Below are 14653 nucleotides of genomic sequence, written 5' to 3'. Positions count from 1 at the left end.
ATCTGGTTCTTTGAAAGGGTAAACAAAATTGACAAACCTCTGACTAGACTCAAAAGAGTGGCAAAACCAAAATAAATGAAATAAAAAATGAAAAAGAAATTTCAACAGATAATGCAGAAATACCAAAAAACATGAGAGTATTACAAACAATTATATGCCAATAAATCTGACAACCTAGAAGAAATGGACGACTTTCTAGAAACAAACAACCTACCAGAACAGAATCAAGAAGAAATCAAAAAGTCCAGGATCAGATGGCTTCATAGGTGAATTCTACCAAACATACAAAGAGCTTGTTATACCCATGCTTCTTAAAGTCTTCCAAAACATTGAAGAAGGAGTACTCCTAATGACGTTCTATAAAGCAACCATCACCCTAACACCAATACCACATAAAGATACTACCAAAAAAAGAAAATTATAGGCCAATATCTTTGATGAATATAGATGCAAAAATTCTCAACAGAATTTTAGCCAACCAAATCCAGTAACACATAAAAAAGATCATTCACCACCACCAAGTAGCATTCATCCCAAATTCACAAGGATGGTTCAACATATGCAAATCAATCAATGTCATATACCACAACAAAAGTAAAAAAAATACATCATATCAATATATGTAGAAAAAGCATTTGAGAAAATCCAACATCCATTTATGATTTTAAAAAAAGCTTTTATCAAAGTGGGTAGAGATAGAACATATATTAACATCATAAGAGCCATTTATGACAAACCCAAAACCAATATAATACTCAGCAGGGAAAAGCTGAAAGCCTTCCCACTAAAATCTGGAATAAGACAAGGATGCCCACTCTCACTATGTTTTTTAGTGTAGCATTGGAAGTCTTAGCCACAGCAATCAAACAAAAGAAATAAAACATACCCAAATTGGGACAAAAGAGGTAAAATTGTCACTATATAAAGATGAAATGATACTTACTATAGAAAATCCTAAGGATTCCACACAAAAACTACTCAAACATATTAACAAAGTCAGCAGAATAGCAGGATACAAGATTATCATGCAGAAATCAGTTTCATTTCTATATACTAACAATGATGTATTAGAAAAGGAATAAATAAAAACAATACCTGGGATGGAGCAAGATGGCAGAAGAGTAAGATGTCTCGCTCAACTTCTCTATCAAACACATCAAAAAAAATCTGCATGTAAAATGCCTCCCACAGAAGAGTAACTGAATGCTGGCAGAAGAACTCTCGACATAACTGAGTAGAACAAACGAAAAAAAAAAAAAAGAGAGAGAGAGAGAAAAGGAATCAGGACGGGACTAGCATTTCTGAGAGGGATTTGTGAGGGAGAAAAGGAACCCAAATATTGGGAAGCCACCTAAATGACGGAAAGATCAGCCGAGACTGAGAGACCTCAAAGTCACTGAGAAATGGCCCAGACACCACAGCCTGAGATGCTCCAGTGGGGTCTGGTGCCGAGAATTAGGCTGCGGAGGTCAGTCCTGGGGAGAGGACTGGAGTAGGTGGTCTGGAGACAGCCTAAGGGGCTAAGGAACAGTGTGCCATGGACAGGGGAGCAGTGTGCTATGGGCTGGGAGTGGAACGCCATGGCAGAGGGAACCCAAGAGAAGGTTGGACCTGGAGGAGAGGCAAACCACCATTGTTGGGCAGGATGAGAGGAGGAGGGGCAGACTGCCATAGGAAACTCCCTGCACCTGAACTTGCATGCGCCCACAGGCTCTAGAAGGTGGGGTGGTTGTGGCACAGGCTCTGGGTGGTGAGAAACCTCTTGCTCCTTTACAGGAGACTGGGCACTTCTTGTGCAGGCTACTACTAGTGGCCAGGCACCTCTTGTGTGGGCTAAGAGTATCAGGAGGCTAAGTGAGGCATGGTGCCTCTTGCACGATCTACAGGAAGCAGGGGCAGACATCCGCAGTCCTCTCAGAGGCCAGAGGGACGCATGGCTTGCCAGCACTGGGGCCCTGTGAGTGGGCTCCACCTGTGACCCCAGTCACCTCAGGGGTTGACAAAAAAGAAGAAAACAAGGGCACTACAACCAAGCACCATATGCTGTTGCTCTCACTCCCCTGGCAGCACACCCAACCTGCAGCTGCCACTGCCAAATGCTCTGGGTGGTGCCCAGACACTTGGTCACTGTCCCTTCCCAAGACCCTACAACTAGGAGCAGCTGGTGCAGCACCCCCTGCATGGGCTAAGTGGGACAGGGTGCTTCTTGCGTGGTCTGCAAGTGGCGGAGGCAGTTATCTCTGACTCCAGAGGTGGGCGTGGCCCATCACCACTGGGGATACCCGAACAAAAATAACTCGCAGCCCCCGCCACCTCAGAAGGCACCACAGAGAAGGACATTGTGATGGAACACCACCTGTTGTTGCTCTCACTGCCCTGGGAGCACACCCGCCCTGGTGCTGCCACTGCCAAACACTCTAGGCAGTGCCCAGATGCTTGATCACTGTCCCTTCCCAGGAACCTGCAACTAGGAGCAGCTTGTGCAACACCTTCTGTGGGGGCTAAGCAGGATGAGGTGCTTCTGGAATGGTTCACAGAAGGTGGGGGAACACCACCACAGTTATCTCTTGCTCCAGAGGTGGGAGTGGCTCATCACGACTAGGGATCTGTGAACAGGCACTACTTGCAGACCCATTCACCTCAAGGGCACCACAGAGGAGGACATTGTGACTGAACACAACATGTTGGTGCTCTCGCACCCCTGGGAACACACCGGGGCTGTTGCTGCCACTGAGAAATGCACTGGGCAGTACCCACACACCTTATCTCTGTCACTTCCCACGATCCTGCAACTAGGAACAGCCTGTACAGCACGTCCTGTGTGGGCTAAGTGAGACAGGTTGATTCATGCATGGTCTACAAGGTGGTGGGGGCAAACCACCACAGTTATCACTGACTCTAGAGACAGTCACCGCCCGCTCCCACTAGGGGTCCCTGAACAGGCACCACCTGCGGTTTGAATCACCTCAGAGGAGGGCATTGCAATCAAACACAAGCTATTGTTGCTCTCACTCCCCTGGGAACTCATTCACCCTGCTTCTGCTGCTGCCAAATGCTCTGGACACCTTGTAGATCTGCCTAGAGCTCATTACCACTTTCAAGGCCCCTGCAACTAGGAGTAGCCTGTGTCACCTCCCTGAAGGTCTTTGCTGCTGTTGAGAGCCCAAGGACCAGGCACTGACTTCTGGCCCTACCCATTGCCTCCTTCTCTCTGAAAACACACTGAGCATCCTGGGGATAACAGCCTGCTCACACTGAAGAAAGGAACAGAAAAGATTGAAACTCCCACGCCAAAAGCAAACAGGAATCCCCCCCAAAATACAAAGGGGTATTCTTGCATATAAGTAGCCTTACAAGACTACAGTTTGGCTTCCCCAAACTCACAGAAAAAGAAAAACACAAGCAAGATGAAGAAGCTCAGAAACCATTCCCAGTTAAAGGAACAGGAGAATTCACCTAAAGCAGTCAATTGTGAAACAGACCTTTACAATCTGACAGACGTTGAGTTTGAAAAGGAGATAGTGAAAATACTGAAGGAGTTAAGAGAGGATAGGAACAGTAATGCAGATTGCTTTAGAAAGGAACTACAAAACATAAGGAGGAGCCAAGAAAAACTAGAAAATTCATTTGCAGAGATACACACTGAGCTAAAGGCAATAAAGAGCAGAATGAATAATGCAGAGGAATGAATTAGTGATGTGGAAGATAGAATAATGGAAATCACCCGATCAGGACAGCAGACAGAAAACCAAATGAAAAAACACAAAAGCAATATAAGAGACCTATGGGATAATATAAAGTGGGCCAATCTATGCATAACGGGAATTCCAGAAGGAGAAGAAAAAGAAAAGGGGATTGAAAATATATTTGAAGAAATTATGGCTGAAAACTTTGCAAATCGAAAGCATACTTGATATCAAGATACAGGAAGTTCAGAGGGCCCCAAACAAGTTGAACCCAAAACAGGCCCACACCAAGACATATATCATAATAAAAATAGCAAAAGTTAAAGCTAATGAGAGGCTTCTAAAGGCAGCAAGAGAAAAGCAAAGTGTTAATTATAAGGGAACCCCCATAAGACTATCAGCCGATTTCTCTACAGAAAGACTACAGCCCAGACGTGAGTGGCAAGATATATTTAAAGTGCTGAAAGGAAAAAAGTTGCAACCTAGAATACTCTATCCAGCAAGAATATCATTTAAAATAGAAGGGGAAATAAAGAATTTCTCCAACAAACAAAAGCTAAAAGAGTACAGCAATACTAAATCCATTGTAGAAGAAATACTGAAATGGCGTCTCTAAATAAATAAAAAAAAAAAATTTAAAAGAAGCAAGAAGAAATAGGATGGAGGAAACCACAATTGGAAAGCAGTCACTTAAAATAAGCCAGCATACAGATCTAAACATGGAGATGTTAAAAAAAAAAAAAGCAAAAAGACTGAAAAATGATAAAATGTGGGAAAGGAAAGTAAGAAAATATAGATTTTTTTTTGTCTTTTGTCTTTTCTGGGCCACACCTGCAGCATATAGAGTTTTCTAGGCTCGAGGTCTAATTGGCGCTATTGATACCGGCCTATGCCAGATCCATAGCAATGCCAGATCTGAGCATTTCTGCGAACTACACCACAGCTCATGCCAATGCCAGATCCTTAACCCACTGAGCAAGGCCATGGATTGTACCCATAACCTCATGGTTCCTAGCCAGATTTGTTTCTGCTGTGCCATGACAGGAACTCCAGATTCTTTTTTTTTTGACAATGTGTTTGACTGATGACTCAAATGATGACTATTAGGCTAAAGCAAGCAGATATAGGAAGGGGTGAACAAACTTATAAAACAGGGCAACCACAAATCAAAACCAAACATCACATTCAGAAAAAAACTGAAAAGAAAAGTACTCAAGCATAAAATAAATGGAAACCATTCAACCAAAAAAATAAAGGAAGAAAAGAGAAACATAAAATCGACTGGAAAACAAGGTTTAAAATGGCTATAAATACATGTCAATAATCACGTTAAATGTCAATGAACTGAATGCTCTAATCAAAAGACACAGAGTGGCAGATTGGATAAAAAAGCAAAAACCTTCAATCTGTTGTCTACAAGAGACTCACTTTAGGGCAAAGGACACATATAGATTGAAAGTTAGGGCATGGGAAAAGATATTTCATGCCAGTGGACAAGAGGGGAAAGGAGGAGTTGCAATACTCATATCAGACAAAATAATCTTTAAAACGAAGGCAATAAAGAAAGACAAAGAAGGACACAATTTATTGGTAAAAGGATCCATTCAAGAAAATATTACAATCATCAATGTATGTGCCCCTAATATAGGAACACCCAGATACCTCCGACAAATACTAACAGACATAAAAGAAGAAATTGATGGGAATACAATCATAGTAGGAGACATTAACACCCCAGTCACATCAATGGACAGGTCCTCTAGACAGAAAAATCCATAAAGCAACAGAGATCCTAAAGGACACATTAGAGAAGTTAGACTTAATTGACATTTTCAGGACATTACCTCCAAAAAATTCAAAATACACATTCCTCTCAAGTGCACATGGAATGTCCTCAAGAATTGATCACATACTGGGGTACAAAGTTAACCTCTGCAAATTTAAGAGTATAGAAATTATTTTAAGTATCTTCTCTGACCACAATCGCATGAAACTAGAAATCAACCACAGGAAAAGAAATGAGAAAAACTTACTATATGGACACTAAAAAACATGCTACTAAAAGAAACAATGGGTCAATGAGGAAATCAAGAAGGAAATTAAAAAAAATACCTCAAGACAAATGATATGAAGACACAACCACTCAAAATGTGTGTGATGCCACAAAAGCAGTGCTCAGAGGGAAGTTCATACCAATACAAGCTTCCATCAAAAAAGAAGAAAAATCTCAAATTGAAAACTTAACCCACCACCTACTTGAATTAGAAAAAGAAGAACAAACAAAGCCTAAAGTTAGCAGAAGGAAAGAAATCGTAAAGATCAGAGAGGAAATCAATAAAATACAGATTCAAAAAACAATAGAAAAAATCAATAAAAAGAACAGATGGTTCTTTGAAAAGGTAAACAAAGTTGACAAACCTCTGGCCAGACATACCAAGAAGAGGAGAGAAAGAACCCAAATAAACAAAATAAGAAATGAAAAAGGAGACGTCACAATGGATACTACAAAAATACAAAAAACACATGAGAATACTATGAACAATTTTATGCCAACAAATTTGACAAATTAGAAGAAATGGATAACTTTCTAGAGACTTACAGCCTGCCAAACCTGAATCAAGAAGAAACAGATCAACTGAACAGACCAATCAGTAGAAATGAAATTGAATGTCATAAAAACACCTTACAAATAAAAGTCCAGGACCAGATGGCTTCACAGGTGATTTCTATCAAACATACAAAGAAGCACTTATACTCATCATCCTTAAACTTTTTCAAAAGGTTGAAGAAGAAGGAATACTCCCAAAGACATTCTATGATGCTACCATCACCCTAATTCCAAAATCAGACAAAAATACCACCAGAAAAGAAAACTATAGGCCAATATCTTTGATGAATATAACAAACATTCTCAACAAAATTTTAGCAAACCGAGTCCAACAACATAGAAAAAAGATCATACACCACGACCAGGTGGGTTTTTCCCAGGTTCACAATGATGGTTCAACATACACAAATCAATCGACATCAGATACCACGTTAACAAATGAAAATTCAAAAGCCACATGATCATCTCAATAGATGCAGAAAAAGCATTTGGCAAAGCCCAACATCCATTCATGATCAAAACTCTTACCAAAGTGGGTACAGAGGAAACATTCCTTAACATAATAAAAGCCATTTATGACAAACTCACAGCAAATATAATACTCAATGGAGAAAAGCTGAAAGCCTTCCCACTAAAATCTGGAACAAGACAAGGATGCCCACTCTCACCACTGCTGTTCAACATAGTATTGGAAGTCCTAGCCACAGCAATCAGACAAACAAAAGAAATAAAAGGCATCCAAAGAGGAAGAGAAGAGGTAAACCTGACAATGCATGCAATGACATGATACTATATATAGAAAACCCTAAGGACTCAATGTAAAAACTACTTGAATTGATCAACAAATTCAGCAAAGTAGCAGGATACAAGATTAACATTTAGAAATCAGATGAATTTCTGTATACTGTCCATGAAATATTAGAAAAGGAATACAAAAATACAATACCTTTTAAATTTGCACCCCCAAAGTCAAATACCTGGGAATAAACCTGACCTAGGAGGTTAAAGAATTATATGCTGAGAACTAGAAAACATTAATCAAGCAAATTAAAGAAGATACAATGAAATGGAAATATATTCCATGCTCCTGGGTTGGAAAAATTGATATTGTAAAAACGACCATACTACCCAAAACAATCTACAGATTTAGTGCAATCCCTATCACATTACCCATGACATTTTTCACAGAAGTAGAACAATACAAAAATTTATATGGAACCACAAAAGACCCAGAATTGCCAAAGCAATCCTGAGGAACAAAAACCAAGAAGGAGGCGTAACTCTCCCAGACTCCAGGCAATACTACAAAGCCACAGTCATCAAGATATTGTGGTACTGGTACCAAAACAGGCACATAGACAAATGGAACAGAATAGAGAACCCAGAAATATACCCAGACACCTATGGTCAATTAATCTTTGACAAGGGAGGCAAGAACATAAAATGGGAAAAAGCCAGTCTTTTTAGCACATTTTGCTGGGAAACCTGGACAGCTGCATGCAAATCAATGAAACTAGAACACACCCTCACACCATGCACAAAAATAAACTCAAAGTGGCTGAAAGACTTAAATGTAAGATGAGACACCATCAAACTTCTGGAAGAGAACATATGCAAAACATTCTCTGACATCAACCTTAGAAATGTTTTCTCAGGTCAGTCTCCCACAGCAATCCACAGATTCAATGTAATTCTGTAAAATTACCCATGATATTTTTTTACAGAATTACAACAAACAATCCAAACATTTATATGGTACCACAAAAGTCCCAGAATTGCCAAAGCAATACTGAGGAACAAAAACCAAGCAGGAAGCATAACTCTCGAAGACTTCAGGCAATATTACAAAGCTACAGTAATCAAGACAGTGTGGTACTGGTACCAAGACAGACAGACCGACCAATGGAACAGAATAGAGAATCCGGAAATAACCCCAGACACCTATGGTCAATTAATCTTCAACAAAGGAGGCAAGAACATAAGATGGAAAAAAGACAGTCTTTTCAGCAAGCATTGCTGGGAAACCTGGACAGCTGCCTGCAAATCAATGAAACTGGAACACACCCTCACACCATGCACAAAAATGAACTCAAATTGGCTTAAAGACTTATACGTAAGAAAAAACCCCATCAAATTCCTAGAAGAGAACATAGACAAAACATTCTCTGACATAGACCTTACAAATGTTTTCTTAGGTCAGTCTCCTAAGGCAATAGAAATAAAAGCAACAATAAACCAATGAGACCTAGTCAAGCTTACAAGCTTTTGTACAGTAAAGACATCTTACAGAATGGGAAAAAATCGTTTCAAATGATGCAACTGACAAGGTGAACAATATGCTGAGAACTGTAAAACATTAATTAGGGAAATTAGCATTGAAACAAATGGCAAGATACCCCATGTTCCTGGATTGAAAGAGTTAATATTGTAAAAATGGCCATTCTGAGCAAAGCAATCTACAGTTTTAATGTGATCCCTATCAACTTAACCCATGATATTTTTCACAGAACTAGAACAAATAATCCAAAAATTCATATTGAACCATAAAAGACACAGAATTGCCAAATAAAATTCTGAGTGGTGGGGGGAAATAGGAGGCATAACTCTCCCAGACTTCAAACAATATTACAAAGCTACAGTAATCAAGACAGTGTGGTACTGGTACAAAAACCAGACGTATGGATCAATGGAACAGAATAGAGAGCCCAGAAATAAACTTATACTCCTATTGTCAATTTTTGACAAAGTTGGCAAGAATATAAAATGGGGAAAAGCCTCATCAGCAAGTGGTGCTGGCAAAACTAGACAGCTGCATGTAAATCAATGAAACTAGAACACACCCTCACACCATGCACAAAAATAAACTCAAAATGGCTTAAAGATTTAAACATAAGACACCATAAAATTCCTAGAAGAGAACATAGGCAAAGCATCATTTGATATCAAATGTACAGATCTACAAATGTTTTCTTAGGTCAGTCTCCCAAGAGAATAGAAATAAAACCAAAAATAAACAAGTGGGATCTAATCAAACTTGCAAGCTTTAGCACACCAAAGGAAACCATTAACAGAAAAAAACATGAAAAGACAACCCACAGAATGGGAGAAAATCTTTGCAAATGATGCACCTGACAAGGACTTAATCTCCAAACTCTACAAACAAATCATACAATGCAGCAATAACAAAAGAACAACCCAATTGAAAAATGGTTGGAAGACCTAAATAGACATTTCAACAAAGAAGAAATATGGATGGCTAGTAGGCACTTAAAAAATGCTCAACATTAATAATTATTGGGGAAATGCAAATCAAAACTACAGTGTGTACCACCTCACACTGGTCAGAATGACCATCATTAGTAATTCTACAAATAGCAAATGCTAGAGAGGGTATGGAGAAAAGGGAACCCTCCTGCACTATTGGTGGGAATGTAAATTGGTATAACCACTATGGAAAGCAGTATGGAGGTTCCTCAGAAAAATAAAAATAGCACTACCATGTGATCCCAAATCCCACTCCTGGGCATATATCCAGACAAATATTTCATTCAAAAAGGAACATGCACCCTTATGTTCAATGTAGCACTGTTTGCAGTAGCCAAGACAAGGAAGAAACCTAAATGTCCATCAACATTAGGTTTCTTATATGTGTATTTTGGGTTTTTTTTAATAAATTTTATTGCAGTATAGTTGACTTACAATGTAATGTTAATTTCAGGTATACAGCAAAGTGAATCATCCATGCATGTACATATGTATCCATTATTTTTCAGATTCTTTCCCCAAATAGGCAATCACAGACTTTTGAATATATTTCAAGTTATATAGTAGGTCCTTGTTTCCAATCATTTTTGTATATAGTAGTGTGTATATGGCAATCCAAATTCCTCAATCCATCCCTGACCTCAGCACTTTTACTTTGGTAACCATAAGTTTGGTTTTGAAATCTTTGAGTCTGTTTCTGTTTTGTAAATAAGTTCTTTTGTATCATTTTTATTAGATTCCACATATTAGTGATTCCATATGATATTTGTGTTTCTCTTACTGACTTACTTCACTTAGTATGAGAATATCTAGTTGCTGCAAGTCACATTATTTCATGCTTTTTGATAGCTGAATAATATTCCATTCTATATATGTACCACAACTTCATTTACCCATTCCTCTGTTGATGACATTTAAGTTATTACTATATCTTGGCTATTTTAAATAATGCTGCAGTGAACATTGGGGTACATGTATGTTTTCAAATTATGGCTTTCTCCAGAGATGTACACAAGTGTAGAATTGCTAGATCATATGGTATTTCTGTTTTTTGCTTTTTTTGTTTTTGTTTTTTGTTTTCTTTTTTGTCATTTTGCCTTTTCTAGGGCCGCTCCCGCAGCCCCGTTCCCAGGCTAGGGGTCTAATTGGAGCTGTAGCCACCAGCCTAAGCCAGAGCCACAGCAACGTGGGATCCGAGCCGAGTCTGCAACCTACACCACAGCTCATGGCAATGCTGGGTCCCCAACCGACTGAACAAGGCCAGGGATCGAACCCACAACCTCTTGGTTCCTAGTCGGATTTATTAACCACTGCACCATGACGGGAACTCCATATTTCTGTTTTTTTTAAAAAGAACATCCACATTGTTCTCCACAGTGGTTGCACTGACCTATATTCCTACCCACAATGTCGTAGGAGGAACCTATGGTTTTGAGTGGTATTTCCCATTACATAAATCAGTACCTATACGTTTTATGTGCATTTCTTAAATTGTTTCCAATCCTTTTTTATGTCTGAGACATTTAAAAATAAGAATACATATTTGTTCTTTTCACTAAGAAAATATTTCACATTTTATTTCCATACTAAGTAATTTTCCATAATGTAGCTTTTATTTTTTAAATATGTCTATTTATTAAAGCATATTTCAGAAGATTAATATCTTATTTCTTTTGAATTACACTGTTAGAATTTTGACATAATGATTGCTTTTATGAAGGCAAATTTATTTGCACAAAAACATGAATTGCTTAATACATCTTCAAAATACAGATCATTAATAGGACATTTAATTCAGCTTTGCCTAGCATATTAAATAGAACATATAAATTTTACTATTTTTAAATAAAAAGTAATAATGCATGAGGTAATAAATCTATTATGCTATCCTCTTCCCCCAACTCTGTCTCCACATAAGAGAAGCTGACACTGTTAACTGTTTTAACTGTTTATTGTTTTTGTTTTTCTGGCTAGTAACTCTCTAAACTCTGAAAAGGAGACTTTTAAGACAATTTTTCTGTGAATTTATGCATTATCTATTGATACATGCCACGAAGATAAAATTCACATTTCTTTCACCTCTCTTTCTATAGCGTATACTTTATATTATTGTTTTGCTTACTTTTGTAATTAAAAAAAGAAACAGGAGTTTCCATCAGGGCTTAGTGGTTAATGAATGTGACTAGGAACCATGAGGTTGCGGGTTTGATCCCTGGCCTCGCTCAGTGGGTTAAGGATCCAGTGTTGCCATGAGCTGTGTTGTAGGTTGCAGATACAGCTCGGATCTGGCGTGGCTGTGGCTGTGGCATAGGCTAGCGGCTACAGCTCTGATTCGACCCCTAGCCTGGGAACATCCACGTGTCCTGGAAGTGGCCCTAGAAATTAAAATAAATAAATAAATAAATGTTTTATTTTTAATTCCATGACTTTGTTAGGATTTCCAATTCTAATCCATGGGTTATAAAGAGATTAGCAAACCCACTCCTTTGTCCACTTTTTGGAGCCTATCTTTCAGTTTCTCTCACATATATCATTACTTGTATATATCAAGGTTAATCACATTCACTTTTATTCTGTAATTTTATACTCTAAAATAATCCATGAATTATTTCTGTGCTAATTTTTTTAAGAATTAAGTAATTAGTTAAATGCATTTTACTTTGTAACTATGGCTCACAATGCAATGAAGTAAAGTGCTAAGATTGTGTTTTATCTGATTATATCCAGTATCATAATCCATGTATCACTTCACAGCAAACAATTCTTACTTCCAGGTTTAGTGGATTGTTTTTCAATTAAGTAGGTCATATCAGTTTGCTTCACAGTTAAACCATATCTTTCTTCCTTGTCATACTAACCACCCCCAAATTCACTGGATTTATTTTTCTTTATTAAGATTAGGGGTAGGAGTTCCCATCGTTGTGCAGTGGAAACAAATCCGACGAGGAACCATGTGGTTGCAGGTTCGATCCATCTCCTTGCTCAGTGGGTTAAGGATCTGGCATTGCCATGAGCTGTGGTTTAGTGCACAGATGCGGCTTAGATCTGGCGTTGCTGTGGCTGTGGCACAGGCTGGCAGCTACAGCTCTGATTAGATCCCTAGCCTGGGAACTTCCATATGCTGCAGGTGTGGCCCTCAAAAGACAAAAACACCAAAAAAAAAAAAAAAGATTAAGGGGGAAGCATGTTTCATAGCATCACTCATAACCTATATCTTATTCATACTGCATTTTGGAATCCATTCTAGTCATCGTCTGAGAAAATTATTCTTAGAGACATTTGATCATTTAATGTTCATTTACTACTTGTTTAATATAAGCAGGTCATTAAGTTTATTGTAGATATCATTCTCTGAAGGTAGCTAGAGATTATAAGTGAAATAACACTAGACCCAAAAAGGATAAAAAGAAGGAAAATTGTTTATTACTCAGTTAATTTTGCATTGGGTTAGACTAGACACATAATTAAAGGACTAGAGAGTGAGCATTCAGATTGCTGATTGCTGTTTAGTTGACTTTTTGGATTAATCTAGAAGTCAGCTCAGGTGTGGTGGTATACTTGTCCTTGTAAAAGTTTACTCGATGTTTCTATATCATAAGATAACTTGAAATCTTTGTTGAATAAAGAAAATCTTTGTACATTGTAAACACTACTAGACTCTCAGTGGGGTAATGTAGGTTTTATCAATATATCAAAATCTGTGGCTTTCTTGGTTTTGTGAATTTATTTTTTATTTTTATTTTATTTTATTTATTTTTTGCTTTTTAGTGCCACGCTCGTGACATATGGAGGTTCCCAGGCTAGGAGCTGAATCAGAGCTGTAGCAACCAACCTACACCACAGCCACTACAACATGGAATCTGAGTCACATCTGTGACCTACACCACAGCCCATGGCAATGCTCGATCCTTAACCCACTGAGCAAGGCCAGGGATGGAACCCACATCCTCATGGGTCCTAGTCAGGTTTATTAACCACTGAGCCATGAAGGGAACTCTGGTTTTGTGAATTTATTAACTACGTCTTCCTTGCAAGGGGGGGGCAGGTTATTAACATTCTAAGCTTACTTTAGAGATGGCGACTTAACTACTGAGTGAATTCTACCATGTATTGACCCCTATGTTCTTCCTGTTTCTCAGTTTTTACCCTCTTATTACTCAGTGTAGCCACAGGCAACTTTCTCAGAGGGATTGCTTGAGATGTAATTTTCTTCACTTTTTGAACTTCTGAAAATGGCCTAACCTGTTAGGTTATATGTATCTAAAATCCAGTTTAAAATCATTGTTACAAAGCTGTGAAAACAACAGTGTAGTGATATTAGATTGAAGTATGATTACAGGCCAGTTCTTAATCCTTTCTTGGTTTTCTGTACCTCTGTAGGTTTTGTATATTTTACAATTTTTGCGGTATTTCCTTTACCTTTGGCATTATCAAAATTCAAGATGCTATCTTGAAATTTGAATTTCAATTACTCCGAATAAAGAAGCAAACCCAGATTGCTGGATCATGTCCTAGTACTCATTTTTAATGTTTTGAGGAACTTCCATACTGTTTTTAATGGTAGCTGTATAAATGTATATTTCCTTCAAAAGCATACCAAATTTACATTGGACAACATTATCAAGATTCTATAACAAATTAGATCTAAAACTTCCACAGGATTCAGCAATCCAACTTCTGGGTATATATATCCCCCAAAAAAAACTGAAATCAAAATCTCGAAGAGATATCTGAACCCTGATTTCATTACAGCATTATTCACAATAACCAAGATATGGAAACAAGACAAATGTCCATTCAATAAATGGATGAAGAAAGTATGCGATATACATACAATGGAATACTTTTCAGCCTTAAGGAAATCATGCCATTTTCAGAAAGATGAGTAAACCTAGAAGACGTTATGCCGCATGATAAAAGGACAAGTAGTGCATGAGTCCACTTACATGAGATATCTGAAATAGAAGTTCAAAATACAGTAGGGCTACAGGAATAATCAAGGCCTGGGAAGAGGGGAAAATAGGGAATTGTAGCTCAATGGGCATAAATTTTTACTTAGGTTAAAATATTCTAAATTTTTGCTGAATAACATAGT

The sequence above is a fragment of the Phacochoerus africanus genome, chromosome X (assembly GCF_016906955.1).
Source record: "Phacochoerus africanus isolate WHEZ1 chromosome X, ROS_Pafr_v1, whole genome shotgun sequence".
NCBI classification, from domain to species: Eukaryota; Metazoa; Chordata; class Mammalia; order Artiodactyla; family Suidae; genus Phacochoerus; species Phacochoerus africanus.
This window is presented reverse-complemented; position numbering follows the sequence as displayed.